Here is a 20570-nt window from a genome sequence, read left to right as displayed (position 1 = left end):
GGCAGCGAGTTCAGTATTGCATCCTTTCCAAGCTGCTCATGTAAAGGAAAGCCGAGCTTGCTCAAACGCTCCATCAGCTCGATCATGTACAATACATGATCAGTGACAGAGGCACCATCCCGTATTTTGGCATTGAAGATGGCACAACTAGTCTTGTGCCTCTCCACGTCATCGGATGTGCCAAAGGCATCCTCCAACACTTGAAGCATGTCCTTTGGCTGAGCCGTCTCAAATCTGCAACTGAACTCGTTGCTCATAGCAGCCAGCATGATGCAGCATACCATGGTTCGGTCACTGAGCCACTTCTGGTAAGTATCTTTGACTATTCCACATGCATTGGCAGCTAGCTCCTCAGGTGCAAGATCCGTTATCACATATAGGATCCGTTCATGCTCCAGGACTATCTTCAATTTTCGATACCAGCTATCAAAGTTGGATCCCACCAAAATTTTATTGTCCAACAATGATCGGAGTGATAGAGAAGTGGCCATATCTGCACAAAGAAAAACCATGACCTAATTAGTAATTGATTCATTAAACCTAAAGATTTGGACTTTAATCAAAAGATTTTGCCCACTATTTTATTCGAATTGATAGCCTCTACCTCCAATTCGAGGAATTACCCAAACTCCTTAGTGGGTACTAGAATCCACTTAGACTGCACACAAGCCCAACTTTGGTTGGCCAACCCATGTACATCTAAGGGTAGATTCATAACCAATTATTTTTCTAAATAATTTCTAGTAATTTTAATTTTATCCCAGTCCCTAATCAGTAGGCTTTGACCTCCACTGAAAATGTCTGGTTAGGTCTAACCATTAACATGACCATACTTGGCCCATCTAGCTAATGAATGATTAGGCCTAACTTTGATTAGCTAACTGAACCACTATTTAGAAAGATGCAGTCAAGAAATCATATTATGAATGGTAATTCCATCAGCCAATAAGCACCAGACCTTTGGGCCTTCAATGATTATCCAACTGATGGACCCATTATCATCCACTTAATGGGAAGCTATGATCTAGTTATCACCATAACTATTTTATTTTAAGGATCTAATAATTTTAGAAGATTTAATTGATTTAGAGGAGGAGGTCAAATGAACCAGCTTATCATGATCCTCCCACTGACTTCACTAAGTCAACTTAAGGGAGACCATTTAAAAGGGCTGGTCTAGGAGCACCTAAATCAGTCACACTAATTTATCTAGCTGACATGGATCAGCTCGAATAGTCAAGTGATCCGATCAAAATATAATTTCACCAAGAGATCAGGTAAGTTCGATCGGTGGGAGGGTCTGCTAAAGCTTGCCTTAGACACCATCAGAAATGACCAGGTAAGTGGGCTGCCAATTAAAAACCACCAGTCTGATTTACCTTAGATACCAACTGGTTTAATTAGTTTCGATTAGATCAACCTAACAGTTCATGCTAGACCGCTTAGCCAAGAATCAAGTCTATTTGGTTCTCGTTAAAGAAATAGACTTGACCAACTACAACTATTATAATTGATCTAGAGAATCCTTGACCTAATCTAAGATAATAATTAATTAAATTTAGTCAATTCTCTAATTAAGTCCATCTTTAATCTAATCTTAGGTCTAACCCAATTAATGGACCTAATTTCTACTAACCCATTAACCTAATGTGTTATGATTTGTGTCTTAGGTTCTTCAATTCACAATCCTAGAACTTAATCAAACAACTTCTTAATTCTCAATTAAATTTTAGGCTAAGGGTTGGGGTTCGGCTTTTCAAAAATAATTTTCATATTTGTAAAATATTTTTACAACATGATTTTTACCAACCAAGTTGCATGTTTGATTCATAATTAAAATGCAAGTGAAATAAGTATGAAATTACTTTAGATCTAATCTAAATAGGTTCATGTAATTGAAAATAATTTCAACTTTAAACTACACAAATTTTTCAGACAAATATATGATGGTTCTTTGCATGAAAATTATTAACAAAAAAAAATTATTTTAAATTTAATAAATCATAAATTTAATCTAGATCATATCTAATAAATTTATGATTAAAGATAGATCTATACGAATTAGGACAACCTTTGCACTGTAAGGGGTAAACCTTACAGCAAGACAACCTACAGTTCATGATTGATCTAAAAATTTTAATTTTAGATTTAATAATCAGATTATAAATTAGATCTAATCTAAGAAATAATCTAAGTATATATAAATAATCATGTAATAAACAATCTAGGCTCTGATACCAATTGAAGGAACCAGATCTAGGGTTTCAGGGTTAGATCTTGAAACTTTTTCAAGATCAGGCAGCGAAAGATTAAAATAAATCAAAATTTATCTTATAAAACTAGAGAATCCCTAGATCTAAAATTTTATTACATGATTATTACATGATATTAAATCAAAAATTAAAATATAAAGAGCAAGAACTACATGTTGATCATATCAACATATTTCTATACTATATCTAATGTATGTAAAATATAATAGATCAGATCTATTACCTTGCAAGTTAGATATTCTAACTTTGCTAATCCGAGCTTGAGGATGATATTGTGAGCCACACATGCATCCAACTTCTAGGAGTCATCCACACGAGCCCACGAATCACGATCAGAAGTCTTGATCCAGAAAATCAGCACAGCATACTAGTACTGTGCTGATCTTTCTTCGATGGCCGATCAGATACCTCTTTCTTCTTGATTTGGACTCTTCCAAAGATGAGAAGTAGGAGAAGGAGTTTTAAATATGAGACACTCTTAGAAAACTCATAGATGGAGGAAGGGAAAAGGTTAACTCAGCAACCCTAGAAGAAGATCCTCTTCTTCTTCTCTTTGCTTAACCCAAACACATAGTTTTGTGTCTATTATATCTTTACACCCCAATACTCTTTCTCCCTAATTTTTATACATCCCAAAGGTATCTCAATTCTCTATAATCCAAAAAAGGTTCAAGAAGAAATTCATCTTAAATAATGATATATAAAGAATCCTTGTCTAGGTCAAATACCTAGTCAAGAAAAATCCAAACAGGGCAAGATAAGGGGTGCCCAACTCTTGGGCGCCCCCTCCTTCTTTTTCTGCCATGGACCACCAGAAAAGGGCACACAATATATGCCATAAAAGTCATAAAAATATTAAAAAATATTTGTATAAAATCAGTGCCATAAGAAAAGAGTTTTGATTTTCTAAAATTCTATCTCATAGAATTTGAAATCCAAATAAATTCCTACTTTGACTTGGTCCACAACCACATTCCATGTAAGAGAGAAAGAAAGGAAAGCTTTGGGCATGTGTGAAGGCTTGGGAGAGAAGGTTTTGTCACATAAAATAAGAGAGAGTGGGCGTGGGGGGCTAAGGTGGCGCAAGGTGGAATCCTAGTCTTACTAGGATTCAATCTATGACTTGTTCAAATTTAGTTTCTCAAACCAAATCAGACCAAAACTAAATTAATTCAATTAAAATAGATATTAACTTAATTAAAAATCTAATTTAATTAGATTAAATTATATTTAAATCTGATTTAATTTTTTAATCAAATTAGAAATCAGGTTGACCCAAGTCCTAATTGAACTAGGACTAGTTTTTTCTTGCACTTGGCTTATCCAATAAACCAATTGGACTTGATCCAATCAAGCCCAAACCAAATATAATTAAATTATATTCAATTATACTTAATCTCAATCCTTTGGCTTAATCAAATTAAGTCAATTAGCAATCAAATTGCTAATCGATCCTCCTGCAACACTTGCACTAGGTTAAATATCAATCGTATTGATCGTTTAACCCTAGAATGATTCTTAATCATTGATCAACTATACGATTGGATCGTGAACTCTAATGTGTGTGACCTCATAGATCCGAACCTAAGTCGATAGTATAGAAATAAATTTTTATACCAATCGAAGTGACCATCTGGCAATGATACCCGATGGTCGGATAGGTCGAATGTGTAGAACAACATCCTTAAAATTCATACGGATATAGTTTTCATATAATTCATCCCCTTGACCAAAATGCTCATAGGACACCCAGAGTTCAATTGTTAACTCTGATCAGGTTGTCCATATTGTATTTCAAAATATCAAATCCATCTGATGGATTATCCTGACCAAAGTTTTGCTAAATTGAAATACAGTGACTCATTCTTCTCCAACTCTTGGAGTGGTCAATCCCATCTTGATCACTCTCTGACTTTGTAAGTACTTGACTGTGCCCAGAAGCCTTTCATCACTAAATTAGAAATTTAGTTAGTCTAGTATCAAAGCACAATGAGTTGCTTGCAAGTCACTGAGGCGATCTCAGGTCTAAGGGATACTTATACCTATATCCCATCAGAGACATTCTCAACAGTAGAATTCTATGGAGTTGGTCACGTTTAATGATGATGTACACTTACATCTCATCTGTATGTCATATCAGTATCTCCACACTCTTTGATTAAGAGGACAACCAACCATATGGCCTACAACGACCTATGCTCGATAGAAGCTGTCATCCTTATTAACAGCCCATCATTTAGTCGTGAACAGTTTTAAAGACTAATCGATAAATCTTCTTTTTATTGAACCTAAATAGTCCTAAAAACTTTATCACAACAACAGAGTTCATTAGAAGATAAAAATTTATGATGAAAATACCAAAAATATATTTTATTTATTAACAAATCAATTATAGTATAAGGTTGCTCAACCGTCAACAGGTTGACGATTGACTTTTGGGATATATTTTTCAACAACTACAACTAACCTGCCATTCTTCATGATTGAACAAATTAAGACAGCGATAGAAAAATCAATAACTAAGGCCTGTCTGCCATATGGAATGGTGTTCACTTTGATTTTTAGAGAGGCTGGCATAGATTTGGATGGAGAGGACTGTCAATCACTCAAGCACACTGACTATTATACTGTCCAAACTCTCTATCGCATAAAATTTGAAAAAGTAAAAAATGAGTGGGTCAGACAAGTTGAAAGAGTTCAGTCTGAAGCAGAAGGAGAATAGCCTGAAGATTCAGAGTCTTCTGAGTGGTCTTCCCCCTCTGATTCTGCTCAAGCACCATCCCCTACACCTGCTGCTGGCCTTTCCTCTCTTGCTTCAGTTGCTACTCCACAGTCCCCTCCTCCTACTCCGACCCCTACATTAGTGGCTGATGAGCATCATCCAGCTTCCCCTCACACACCTCACATGCCCCACATATTTTCTACAGAGAGATTTTTTGATCAGATTTCGGATAGGATGGAGAGGTTGTTTGAGGATTTCAAGACTCAAATTTTATAGAGTCACGAGGCATCTCAGGAACACACTCAGTCTTAGATACAGTAGCTCTATTGAGATTTGTTCAGAATCACATTGAGGCTTGAGAGCTTGGAGCGAGTTATGGACCACATACCTATTGCAAACCAGAGGACTAACTCTTCTGCTCTTCAACAATACATATCATAGAGTTTTGATGAGCAGAGGACATCCACTGAGGAACTTTTTGATTCATTAAGCCAGTAGTTAGCAATTTGTCCCAAAGCTTGGATATTTTTGAGAAGAGACAGCTTGGGACAGCTTAGATGGTTGATCAGTTGAAGGGAGAGGCTGTTAGAATTCTTCAATGAGCTGAAGAGATCATGATTTCTCAGCAGGCCAGCATAGAAGTTTTTGTCACTAAACTTTATCAAGTTCAGAAGCATTAGGGTTAGATTTGGTCTTGGATTTCACCACCCTCCATCCAGCCCAGATCCTCCACTAGCCAACCCCACCCTTCCACTCCTAAACCTGCTTTTAGTGCTGCCGTCAGACCTGGGACTGGCTTTCCTCTTCTTTGCCCAGGCCCTTTTGCTTGCACCCATAGCAAAACATCAGCCCCTTCCCCTTCATCATCCTATCCCCCCGATCATGTTATCAAAGAACTAACAGATGAGGACTAAAGCCTTTACCATAGATTATCCTATATCTAGCTTCATCTTTTGGTTATCTTTTTTTGTTATGGATATTGTATTATTTGATAGCCTCATTTTGTAAGTAATACAAATCTTTACTGAAGCTAATGATTAATGCATATTTCCCTTTCTTTATCTTCTTTGTCTACTTGTATCTTATTCTGAATGTTCCATGTAAATGTTCCTTATGACTGTCTATTTTCAAGTTACATACTCTAAACCAGCCACACACCTTGTAAAAAAATTTTAATCAAAATTATATCAAATTAAATAGACAAGTCTAGCCTAGAAATTAAAATAAAAAAGATAATTCTACCAACGACCTCACTCTTTTTCTCCTCATGTGATTTTGATGATGACAAAATGGGGGAGAGTTAGCAAAGAAACAAACAATGCATTAGAACCTAAGACTATGTAAAAGTGAAAACTTAAGCCAATATAATTTTTTTTTTTTTGATTTCAACATAATCTAAGGGGGAGCACAATTGGAACTCAAAGTTGAACTTGAAAATAATTTTGCACAATGTAAGGGGGAGTATTATTGAAAATCTAAAAAATATAAAAACTTAAAGCATTTGACTGTGTAATTAGATTGTACATATTGTATATCTTGATCATAGCAATTATTCTTTATTGAGTGCTCAATATTTTGTCATCATCAAAAAGAAAAAGATTGTTGATCTCCTAAGTAATTTTGATGATGACCAAAAATTGGATCACATAATTACTAATATTTTTTTTAAGTATTGTAAAGATAGGAAGAAAGTGAGCTCTTTGATCAAAATGAGAAAAAAATCAAGTTTGGAGAGCTTTGGCTCAAAAAAAATCAGTTTGGACGAGTCAAACTGACTCTGTCAGCAATCGAGCCAACTCTGGCATGGTACGGATTCAATAATTAGGCTTGGCACATAGTCGAGCCAGCTCGAGGTGGATCCGAGTCGGCTCTATCAGGATGATAAAAAAATTATTTTTTAGAGTCTGAGAGTCGAGCCAGCCTAAAGACAATCCAAACCAGCTTGTCAAAAAAATAAAAAATTGATTTATGGTGGATGCTGTCAAGCCAGCTCGAAGATCAATCCGAGTCAGCTCTCTCAGTCGAATAGAAGGTCTAATTCTTAAAAATTACTGATCAAGCCGACTTGAAGTCAACTCGAGTCGACTTGAAGATGTCTAATAGTCTCAATGGCTAGTTTTCAGACGTAATTTTTTTGGCATGTCAAAGCTCCTAATAGTTATTTTTCATCCCCAATGGTCAGAAACGGCTAGTTTTGAGCTCCAATCACTTCAAACTTGATAGGAATGCTCAAGATATAAAAAAAAAAAAAGCAAGAGAAGTATTTAAAAAGAAACTGTTCTATTGAAAGAAGAAGATTTTCTAAATTTCAAGTAATCAAGAGAGCTCACCTACTCCCATCCAAATATTTCTTGATTCTTTGAGAGCATTGAAGAGCCATTGAAGTGTATTAACTCCAAGCATTCAAAAAACCAACAACTAAACTTCATCGATAACAAAATCTACTCAACCAAGGAGCTATATATACTTGTTGTAAAACTTTTATTCTTTTTTGTCTGCTGTAATTAGTTTCAGCAGGGGCTGAAACTAAGGGAAAAGTTTAATCCATGCCTGTAATTGGATTGTGTGGCCTTGGTTATGGCATGTAAAGATTGTGGTTGGTAAACCTAAAGGAAAATCAACTAGGTTAGTGGATAGTGAGCCTGGTTAAAACTATCCTGCTGCAATCTTGAGGGATTATAGTAAAATTTTCAAGAGTATTGCTTAGAAAGTGGATGTAGGTGTTGGATGTGCACCAAATCACTGTAAAAATCCTCTTGTCTTTATGTGCATGTGCTTGCTTTTTTCATTCTTTCATTCATACATAGCATTCACTACATAATTATATGAAAGTCAAATTAGATAATCTAGCATATATCTATTTTAAATTTTAAAAAATTCAATTCACCCTCCTTGGGTTATTTGACTAGTCAACACCCTCGAAAGGCAGAATTAAAATTATTCCAATCCATCAAAAAGAGTTTCGATGATATTGTGATAGAGATTATAATATATCTCACTGTCAGACAGAATAGAACCTACAGAGTCACACACAAAAGATATTCTTGTCTGATTAGATGGCTGACTCATGATTACGAATCATTAAAGGGTAATGTCGTCAATTTGATTGATGATTAACCTTATGCAAAAGTTATAATAAAATAATTTACTAATGGTTAGTAAATATTAAAGAATTAAATAGCAATTAGATTGCTAATTGACTCAATTTGATTGAGCAAAGAGATTTGGATTAAGTCTAATTGAATTGGATTCAATTAGGTTTGACCTATTTAGGTTATGAGATAACCTAATCGCTAAGGAAGATCAATTCTTGATTTGATCAGGGCTTGGGTTCATTTAATTCTTAATTTGATTAGAAATTAATTAGGAGATTAAGTTTCTAATTTGATTGAGATCACTAATCTATTTAGGTCTGACCAAATCTGATTTAAATTAAGACCAAATTGGTTTAAACCTGAAATTCAAATGGTTTGAATTCAAACTCCCTTGCACCTTATCCTTTCCCTATGCCTTTCCTCACATAAATCTAAGTTTTGCATGGAATATTTGCACAAGTTTCAAGGATTTGCCACCCCTTCTTCTTTTCTTTGGATGAGGATGAAGTTGGTTTCAAGTTTGAATTCAAACTTGATTTGAATTCAAGCTTGAAATCAAATGAGATTTTGATCTCATCTTATCCATCCTTGACGCCAATAAGATGGTTGGTTTTGTGTGACAACTCCACTTTATTCCTATGTGAGAAATCAGATTTCCCATCGTGAGGAAGAGAGGAAAAATAGGGTTGGCGTGAGGACCTTTTATGCGTAAAAATATCCTTTGGCATGGGGTTTTTAGAAGAGAGAAAAGAGAGAGAGGTTTCTCCCCTTCCCTTCTTCTACCACTTCTTCCTCCTAAAGGCATCTTTCTTCATCTCTGGAGGAGTCTGAGAGATCCAAAGTAGGAGACGGATTAGCCATCAAGAGAAAAGTTTGCAAGGGAGCTAGCACCCCAGTGACTTCGACAATCTTTGATTGGGTAAAGCACCTCGTGTGGATATCTGTGGAGGTCAGATACTTGCGCAGCTCGAGGAACCTCGTCAAATCCATGGATCATCAGCTATGATGAATTATGACCCACGCAAGGTGAGATCTGATCTCAATAAAATAGTAGATATGATCTGCTAGTAGATGTGATCTACTTAGTTTTTAATTTTAGATTGTGCATGCTTGATTTCAGATTTATGCGTGTCATAGATCCGAACAAGGGCAGTTAACATATTAGATCTAATTGCATGCTAGATTAAAGGATTTAATCTGGATCTTTCGCTACTATATTTTCAAAATGATTTTGAAATTCATGCATGTAACTGCCCTATTTTCTAACATGTACTTGCCATGTGGCCATAGATACGAATTTTAGGACTAACAATTATTTAAGTTAAATGATCAAACTAGAGACAATGAAGTACATAAATTACAAAAAAATTAAATGACCATATTTTAGCTCGAAACTTGATGCATGCAAGATATGAATCAGCTTACATAAGCAGAACCATTGAAATATTCAAATAAATCCATAAGATTAAATCAAGATAAGCATGATATAAATATTCATTAATAGTTTTTCTTTCTAAGATTAATAATGATTTCCTCTATTAAGTTCCAAAATTATTTCTCCCCCTATTTTACAAAATAGATTTAGAAAACTTAATTTTTTTAATTCTCCTCTTATTTTTAATAGTTAATATAGAAAATTCTATATTTCTTGATTCTTCTCCTTTTTCTTTGAAATTATGCACATCGATTTAATTTAACTAACACTTATATCTCCCCCTTTATTTTGCAAACAAAATAATTATTCAATTAAACAATAATTTCTCTCCCTTAGTTTCATAAATAGAGCATATTTTTAATTAAATTTATAAGTGTAAGCATCAAACTTATTGAATTTATATCAAAAAGATCAAGTTTTTATTGATTAGCAAAATATGATTAAAGAATATGATGAAAACATAAAAAAATAAAAAAATAAATGAGAGCTAATTTCGACACTGATGTCAAGAATAGATTGCTAGGGTCACTAATGTTCTATAAAAGAAATCCTAGCATCCTAATCAAGTATAGGTCAGGATAATCCTACGATGATGGTCTAGACTAAGTGGAAGGAGATGATAGTTTGATGTCTCTAAATGACTAACCTCGGTCACAAATATCCTCTCTCACTGAAGTAAGTGTCTAAATCAATCTTTGTGACTTCTTTTTGATCAAGGATAGTGCTTCCATCAATCTCATCTCACCTATTGTGCCTCTGAAGTGTACCTCTGAAGCTTTGCACAGACTAAAGCAACAATCCTAATAGAGACTCTCTCGATAAGTGAATCATCATCCAGTCTATCAAATAGTATATCTGAACCTTTTAAAAAACTGGCCTGAGAATGAGGAGCAGTCTCTGTATACTCTTTTGGCTCCTCTGATCTGATATCTACAATCGATACTACTGCAGGAGCCTCATCATCATCATCTCTTAGTATTGCATCTTTATAGAACCATTAACCATCTACTCTCTGAAAGCCCATCCCCTGAAGTGATCAATCGTCATAGGGTCAGTGTGCATCAATGCTTTGGTAGTCTCTCACCGATCTGTATATGTAGCATGCGTTCAATGCTGTTAACATCCATCTTAATCTGTATGTCTTTCTCTTTAGAAACTTGATTTCCAACTCCTCTTAATTTACAATTCCTTCTTGCTTCATAAACTTAAAGTCCTTTTTTTTTCTTAAGATGATTTCGAAGCTTGGTCCTTCTTTCTTACATCAGAGAATTACTTTGAAAAGCTCTAAATTCTTGAATTTCTACATGAGACTTCATCTTCCTTTGGATGAATTATTTTTGGGATGCCATTGGAGAACAAAGACCACAAGAATCATGTGGAAATGGAGAGGGGAGGTTCAATTTTGAAGGGAGATAGATTTGAAAGAGGTTTAGCTCAAAAGAAAAAAGGGATAGAATGATAGAGCCATGGGATGTCTCCAATTAGAAAACCTATCCCAAATACAGAAGATTCAAATCTATTGAGAGAACATTGAATATGGGTCGACTCCTCATAGAATTATTTTTCTTCAAAATACATGAATCGATTTCTCGATTTCAAAAGTTGACTCCTTGATACAGAAAATAGTTCAAATAATTTCAAATCAAAAAAAAAAATTGATCAAAATAAATAGAAATAAATGGGCAATCAAATCAGGGATCAAGAATGATATTTAACTCAATTTGGGGGATCAAAAATTAATTAGTTGGGGGTTTATAATCGATTAAATCAAGATGATTGAGTCAAGAGGAAACTAGATAAAGGCTTTAAAATTTAGGTTCAACTAGAGAATTTTTAAATCCTTAAGGATCAAGCTGATATACAATGCAGATCAAAAACTTCAAACATATAATCTTTTATGAATGAATGTCTTATCTTGATGCTCTTTGAATCATGCTATTTTTGCCATATTTCAATAGTTACATGTCTTATGAGATTGTCAAGAGTTAATTTGAGATTTTTGCACCCAAATATTTTCATATGCCATCAAACTTATTTTAATTTAAGTTTCACAAGTAATAACATGTTATGAGGAATTGGGGAGAATGCTACATTTAAAATAAAACTTATGCTTATAATAATTAAAATGATACATAGACTTAAGAGAGAATAAAAGTCAATACATCAAATATTCCAGTCATGAAATAAGATTATTGCAAATACTAAAAAATCATCAAAATCAATCAATCAAGCAATATAAATTCAGCAAGTAATGATGGTATGATGTGTGAAAGGTTTAGCTTTTACTAAACATCATCATCCATCCATTTTAAGTCTTAAGAATCCATTCTTTGCAAGTTTGCTCCTTTCATGCTCTTGGGTGCTTGGTATACTTATAAAATTATTTACTAATTTTTAGTACCTAAACTATCTTGGGTCTGTAGGAGTTAGTGCACATGATTTTTTTTGGAACCCAAATTTGTTTAATAAAAGTATGACCATTTCTATTGATATTGCAATCAAAAATTTTATAACCTACTTTATTACATTTAAAGCAAGTAATAAGATGATTTTCATTTAAAGATCTAGCAAATATATTTTTAAATAATTTTTATTTTCTTAAAGGATAAAAATCAATTTCAGTCTTGTTGAAAATAGCTTTTTGATTATTCAAGATCAATTGAAGCTTTTGAGAACTAAATGTAAACTTTTCAACTGTAGACTTCAATATTTTAATCTCTTTTCTTAGTTTAGCATTTTCTTTTATAAGATATTTTTTAGATTTTGATAATTTTTTTCTTCAATCAAAGAGTTCTTTTCTTTCGAACGTTCATCTTTTTTTGATGAAAGATTATTCTTTTCTTCAACTAAAAGAAGATTTGATTTCTTTAACTCTTTGTTTTTCAATCTTATCCTTTTAAATTCATCCATTAGATCATTAAAGGCTTCAAATAATTTTTTAAAAGTAAATTCAGAAGAAGTTTCAATGTTTATCTTATCATTATGAGCCATGAGGTAAGGATTTACTATACCTGCTTCCTCTTTCTCATTTTGCTTTACTTCGCCTTGCTCCCCCTTAGTCAATACCTTCTTTTTTCATTGTTTCTTTTTCTTTTCATCTTTATGAGCCATGAGGTATATGTTGGGGTGATCTTTCTTATCTTCTTAGAAGCTTGATTTTTTTTTTTTGATTTGCTCCCTCATGAGTTATTTCTAATTTCTTCTAAACTTATTTTGCTAAAATGCAAGAAGAAATTAGATTGAACTCATTTATATCTAATGAACAATAAAGTATATTTAAAGCCTTAGCATTTAGTTGGATTATTTCTTTATCACCAATCAATGCATTAGATATGTGTGGGTCGTTGACTATAATCTTTCATAAATTATAATCATGTGCTTATATAAAAATTTTCATTCCAGCTTTCCAATAGATATAATTTGAACCATTAAAAAGTCGGGGATGATTTATAGAATGTTCTTCATTAAACAAGAATTTTATTTGGATTGCCATGATTTTTCGTTCTTGACCACTAGGTCAACAACTAATATTAGAGCACATGCTCTGATTTCACTTGTTGCCCAGAAAGGTAGCAACCCAAGAGGGGGGTGAATTGGGTTGTTTAAAAATTTTAACTAAATTTAAAATCTAAAATAATTTATACTTTAAATTAACTTATCTAAAGTGCTTGTGAAGTGCTTAATATATGTAGTAGTGGAATCAAGATATAAAAGAAGCTATGCAAGTATTACAATAATGCAAAACAGAAATTAAAAGCAAGTAAAGTAAATATGAAAGAGCACAACACAAACACATAGAAATTTATAGTGATTCGGTACAATCTTGCATCTACATCTACTCTCCGATTATAGCATGTTTGTTTTATCCAAGCTCACAAACAAATCTAGTTGATTTTCTGAAATCATCAAGCAAAATCTTACATCAATTATTTTTCGAGCTCACAATCAATCCAGTTAGTTTAACGAGATCACCAACCAAAACCTAACAAATCTAATTCCGAACTTGGATGAGCCTAATCCTCAAGTTTTTTTCTACAAAAAAACTTATAAAGAAAATAAAATATGATGAATAGAATTTCCACACAAATGAAAATAAAAAATTAAAACTCTTTGAAGTCTGAAAAAATTGCTGTTGGATTGCTTAAATGATGCTTCAACTTTTTTTTTTTGATGCTTGAAAGGATGTGAAAGATGATGAAGATAATTGTTCTTGAAAGCTCTTTAAATTCTATGCTTAAATCCCTTTCTTTTCATCTTTTCCAAAGACATTCAATAATCCTCACTTATTTTGATGAATTTTTCTTTTCAATCCTCTTGACTATCTTCTCAATTGATTATCTAATCTTTAATATACTTAGAATTGGCTGGAGGAGTTTTGATTGTTGGAAGGACTGAACTAGCTGTTAAAGATAAAAACTAGCCGTTAGAATCAAATCTGCATACTTCTGAAAATTTTGCAGAACTAGCCGTTGGACTTCAAGTCGACTCAGATAGGATTCGAATCGACTCAAGCTATCTATTAGTCCACTCGAGCTTTTTTTCTAAAAATGCAGCTTTCTATCTTTCTTGTAACTTCAACTCAGATATTCGAGTCAACTTGAGCTGCCACTCGAATTTTTATGGCTACTCGAATTTTCTGATTCTGAAAAATTATTTTCTATCTTTTTTCTTTTGAGTCGACTCAAATGATATTCGAGTCAACTCAATGCATGTTGATTGAAACTTTAGCATGCCAAAATTCTCTTTTCTTCTATTTTTCAGCTTGAGTCAACTCGAATGAAATATGAGTCGACTCGGATGACAGTCAATTAAAAAATTCTGAATAAATTTTTACATAAGTAGCTTTTTGACTTCGACTTTTGAGGGCTTCTTCCACCTTGATTTTTATGGTCTTTTCCATCATGAAGGCTTCCAAAAACTTCTTGTGTGAGATTTATTTGAGCATTTAGAATCATTCTTTTCTTCGACTTAGCTTCTTTTGAGGAAATTTTTTCTATAGATAATTTTTTCATTTTCAGTACTTAAAAAATTTTACATTTACTTATGAACACATGATTAGTAACATAATCACTCAAAATTTTGAAATCATCAAAATCAATCATAGAGTCAACAACATCCTCCGATGCTCAAGTCAGAGATTCGGCAACAGAAGGAAAGGAGTGGTGAGAGGAGATTTTTCATATCTTGAGGGTCCCCTGTAGGCCTTTATTTATAGACAAAGGCTGAGGAGCCATAAGAAGAAATAAGATCAGACAGTTGGTCTTGCCTTGTTAGGCGAGATATTTTCGTTATCTTTTTCTTTATTAAGGGAGATATATTTATTATCTCTTACATCATCAAAAATACTAGTTTCGGAGAGAAGATCAGGTGGTTGACTTGGCTTTATCTGAAAAGATATGGTCCTTATTTGCTTTATGGCGAGTTGTCATATCAAGATCATTTAAATTTTTAAAAGATGCATGAGATTTGAAGATCCATGAGAGTGAATCCTTCCTTGTAGGCTCCACGTCTTCGGTCAGGATGAAATTACCCCCAACACCTATCATCCCAACCTGGAACTATCAGTTTAAATTCTTCAGAAATCGAATATTTATCCTTAAGTTTCTAAAGATCGAGATCGATTAAGATAGATTATTCAGTATCAGGATCGAAGTAATCCAAGAATCTCTGTACGGGAGACTCCAGATCCTTCCGACCTAAAGTACCGACCTCGACCATTGTCCAAGATGGAGTTTTCACTTTGAATTCAAGCGACGATTGGATCGATCGAGATACACAATTGTCTCGACTTATCTAACTATTGTCAAAGGACATTTTTTGAAGGGAAAGAAAAATGGAGCAAATGGAAAGGGGAAAGCAAGTGAAAAGGAAGAGGAAAGAACCACCCAGAAAAGGAAAGTAGAGACTAAAGAAATCTAAAACCCTAGAATCGTACAAAAAAGAGACCAAGAATGAAGAAATCTACCTAATAGATGAAGAGGAGATTTTAAGGAAGCTTTTGAGAACCCTTTTTTGGCTTCGATAATCTCTTTCCTAATTCCGACAATGCCAAAAAATCTCCTTTTTAGCTCCGACGGTGTTGAGAAAGCTCTAAAAAAATTTTGACAGAGCTTCTGCATAGAGAAAATAATAAAATGGTTTTCAAATGGAGTATAAGCCTATTTATAGAACTCATCAATGGTTTAGATTAATCAGCCACATCATCAGATCAATGTCACTTATTGGTAATCTGATGGTTTTGAGAAGAATTGATTCGATGCACCTCCTTCTGATTAAGCCACGTAGGTCTAATCCATGTGACAATAGAAGTGATCAATGACAACATGACACATGGCACACACACATTTGGGCATAGCCGTCCAGGTAATAATGAGTTTTCAATTCTCTAAGCACTCATAATTACCAAATCTAACATATCATTTTTGAGAAGCGACATGTCACTTTGAATGATTAAAAAATCAATATTCTCAACCATCCATCGTACGGCATATTTGTATTGACAGCAAACATCAAATAACATCTTTTGGATTGACTTTCCACATCCGATGTGAAAATTTCATTTTGGATCTAAAAAGTGGAGGGCATGTGTTGGTATATATAAACAGACCTCACCATTAAGCTACATGGCAACATCAGAGTTATCTGAATTATAAGTATACTTTCAGATTAAGTTAGCTAAGTACCGATCTGCCGCAATCTTCAGCTCAACTCTATATCGATCTAAATTGACCAGAGTTGATTTCTGATAAAACATAATGATTAGCTCAGCGATTTATCGATCTACCATAAGAATATTGGTTCAGAACCGATGTGATCCTAAAATACAAACGGTTATCTTACAGCTGTCATCCAACTCAACAGCAACGATCTTCCAGCTATACTAAACTAATCACCACATAGATAAATAACCCACGATCTCCATATAGCTAGTAATTCTGTTATAACAAACTAACGGCCTAATAAATTTTTCTAGCAACCTAACGGCCTAAGCAAGCCCCCTCTATATAAGAAGAGGTAAGGTACCCTCTAAGAGATAAGTCATAACTCATAGAGCTGAGACTCTGCTAAATCTCTTTCAGCTTCCATACCGAAGGGAACAAGAGTTCTCATTCTGCTCATTCAAAATCTCTCTTCTTTCCTTGCAGCTTTTTTATTTTCACTATCTGTTCTCAAGGCCCCAACTGACTTAAATATTAGAAGATCCTAAACTGAAGAATACCCCATTGATCCTAGGACTTCTTTTACAAGTTCATTCATGGTCTACATCAATCTGATCTTCAGCAGTATTCCAACTCAATCCAATACCAATCTCGCTCACTTCCCTTCAGAGCCTTATAGCAACCATGATTATTTATGAAAATTTTTTTATTATCTTTACGATGTCATAAATGGATATACATTGCAACAAAGTAAAGAATCAAAAGGATACCCACGAATTCATTCAAAAAAAAAAAAAAAGAAAATAATGGAGAAAGAAAACTAAAAATAATTAGTAACAATACACCAAAAATAAAAAAATAAAAAATACTTAAAAGATCATCACTGTCCTATTTTCAAGTATATAACAAGTGGATAACATCAACAAGAAAATACCGGCACTGCGGTGGCAACTCAGTGGAATGGGCCCCACGAGAGAGCTAATCCTGACAGTTTGGGCACAGAATCTGGAAGAGATTTTTGATCCTCTGACCCGTGGTGGTGACGTGTATGACTACGAGGGAGCTAATCCTGATGGGTAGGAGAGATTTCGATGTTGAACAGTATTTCTCCCAGTTCATTAATGAGAGATAATATAAGCCCACTATGTGGGACCAGACACTGCCAAGTGAAGTCACAATGATGAAGCAAGCTCCAAACTATTCACCATCCGTCTGCTGCAATTCATTCCACTGGCAATCAAAATTTGTGGTTTTAAGTCTTTCGCAGAACACTGCCACTAGCCTCTAGAAAAATGCAAGCATTAGCTTATCCCCAGACACTGGTTAACGTCAATAATTTAATTTGATAAATGACAATCAGAGACATCCTGGCCAATCTAGTGGATTAGATTTTCAAAACAAGCATTTCCATTTCCAAACTCATATTTTCACTTCGGTCATCATCATTTCCGATATTTTGTTGGTTTGACAACTAGTTAATGACTGCCTTCCATGAAAAGAAAGTGTGCTTTGTGCTATATTGCTTGTGTTGCATTTGTCAAGCTGTGCTTCCCCTAATTCTGCACAAGAAGCACACTCTTCATGTGTCACTAAAGCTGCAAGTGGATCCACTCATTATGGAGTGACTTAAAGCCAGGTGTTGTTGGTACATGAAAGATAAATAGACAGGATACACCTTTAGTGGACCTGACCAACACAAAATTTCTTAACAAGGAGAAGAACAGATGGGGTTTCTTATGCTAAGTGACCTTCTTACCCCTGGTGTATCAAAAGTCTAAAGGTGGAGGATAAGGTCTTCAGCTTTAAAAAATTGAGGCAGAAAGCCCCAAGGCAATGCAAAGTATCAAACTTAGATACTCAGTTCAACATGCAGAGAATCGTAAATGGGTTCTTATCCTCTTTAATTCCAGTCTCTTTTTCTTCTTCATCTCAAAATTTATCTCCTTTAAGGATTAAAATTGATCATAGATATCCATGTTCCTCAAGTGCATTGGATGTGCCTAACAACAGTGTCAACAGAGTAAAGATCCTTTGCACCAGCACAATGGTAGGACATGTGGTTTGAGCCACCGAGATCAAAGGAACATGTGAATTAAACTGAGGCCAGCCACCACGTTGCCCTCAACGACTATTTTTTCCCCCAACTAAATCACAAGGCTCCTACAGTGCAGCCACATCTAAACAGGGTCGCAAGGCAACACAGTAGTGGCCATAGATCATCCGGACTGTTGGCATCTGATTCACACGTTCTGTGTAGGTTTCTCAAATATCAATTGCATGTCAATATACGATACCTAAATTTGCAAAGCCACTGAGACACTTACCAATGGTGAGTGATCCTTAAAAACAATTTTCAATTCTAATGATCACTAAAAGTAAATATAAATTGGCAGATATAAAGCTATAGCATGCATGATATTATTGGTATCACTAAAATCCTCAAATTGATGCAGACAAATCAGGTATTGGCTTTTGACCTCCTGATCTTGGAAGCGGGAAATGCATGCAAGTTGCTAAGGTTGGTATTTGTTGCTGAAACTGTTGTGGTTTATTCCTTGAATCTGATAATTTAGGATTTTTTTACAAAATTTGATTATAATTGAGGATTTTTATCGAATTGAAATTACAATATATCTCATGAAAGTCATTTATGGGTCCATAGCTTAATATCTGGAAAGATAATTTTCCATTATTATGTATGCCTTATTGGAAATTGATGTGACAACCATTCTAAGTGCTAAAACTTTCAAGACAACTTAGTTTTGAAAAAGTTATAAACTATAGATATGCTTGCAGGAGTAGAAACATTTTAAATCATTATTTTCTTAAATCCTGACTTTGCACAAAGCATATTGAGTAAATGATTAAGTTGAACAAATCAGAATTCAAGGTTAATTTACATTCTTTCAACTGCTTAATGTGAGGATAAGATTGTCCTCATGAATTACTAACAAATTGATTGCAAATAAGCTGAGCTAGTTCATTTTGCAGACTCCACACTTTCCAATCGCTGGTTGATCTCCATCATTTTGTCGACCTGCCCTCCTAAGTGAATGACAATAAAACAATTAGGTTCTAAATGAGTCCATAAATCTTAACTAAGATGACAAAATAGCTGTAAGGAAAGAAAATTAAGAATCATGGTTTAATTTGTCTATTCCACATTGTTTACAGTTTACTTTTTTTTAAAAAAAAAAAATCTCTTACATTAACTAACACCGTGATAAAGCTAGTCATTTTATTATTACGCATGGCATATCTTCAGATAAATTAGTCTAACATAACAAAGGTATGAATCCCACTGCGAAAGGCGAAAAAAAAAAAAAAAACAACAACAAGGGGGAAAGCATGGACTAAGGAAGCATGACCTCGAAAGGTCATGTGATAGGCACTGAGCTCAAGACCGGATCCAAAGACACATGGAGGCGATGGAGTAAAACGTCTTAGAACTACTCTTCCTTGTCTACTTGGGTTGTGGCTTCCTCATTTGCTTGCACCTTTGGCTGCAATTATGTGGCATCATAGCTCTAGTTCTCTGCCATTGGATTCCCTGATCCAACTATAGCAGTCCACGTACCATCAAAAACTATGGCAGTCCAAATCCCATGTGCCACTAGTATAAAATTCACACAAACCAGTATATGTGGCTGACATCCATTACATTGGGTTGTTGATTTTAGACAGAAAGACTCTCAAATTTTATTTGGTCTATCAAAATTTTCAATATCCCCGAACTGTGGAGTTTGCTGCAATCTATATTTTGGAGGATCCATCCTTCAGATGAGGGGTGACTGATGAAAGTATAACTCAGATTAAGCTGCGCATATGCAACACATATGTATGGCTACGATCCTAGTGCAATTAAGGGCCTCTACTTTTTTATTTCTACTAAGCTTGTACATGTTATCAAGAATAAAAAAAGAGGCACTTTAATTTTCATTGAATGGAAATTGTGAGAAAAGTATGGAAAAACTTAAAATTATATTAAAAGTGTTCTTAAATATTATGCAGAATCTGATATCACATGGTGCAGTAGGAAGAAAGAAGAAACAAAACAACAAACATGATATAAATACATGGATCGGCCTCAAACCTACCTTCACGGGACGAGCTTCACTATGAGAGAATAAAATACAACCAATACAAGAGAAACTCACCACTCAACCCTTGTACAAGAGTCTCTCAACAAGAAGCTCCAAAATCCTCATAAAAGCTCTCTAAAACCTCTCTTGAAGCCTTTCTGCACATCTAGAATGTCACCAACTATCCAACGCAACAAACGACTCGTTAATCGGAGCTATATAGGCTCCAAAATCTCAAAAATACTATTATACTAGAAATACTGAGTTTCAATCAATCCTAGAACCATTCATGGCCGTCCGATTG

This window comes from Elaeis guineensis, chromosome 2 (assembly GCF_000442705.2).
Source record: "Elaeis guineensis isolate ETL-2024a chromosome 2, EG11, whole genome shotgun sequence".
Taxonomy (NCBI): domain Eukaryota; kingdom Viridiplantae; phylum Streptophyta; class Magnoliopsida; order Arecales; family Arecaceae; genus Elaeis; species Elaeis guineensis.
The sequence above is the reverse complement of the archived record's forward strand: the minus strand, read 5'-3'. Positions refer to the sequence as shown.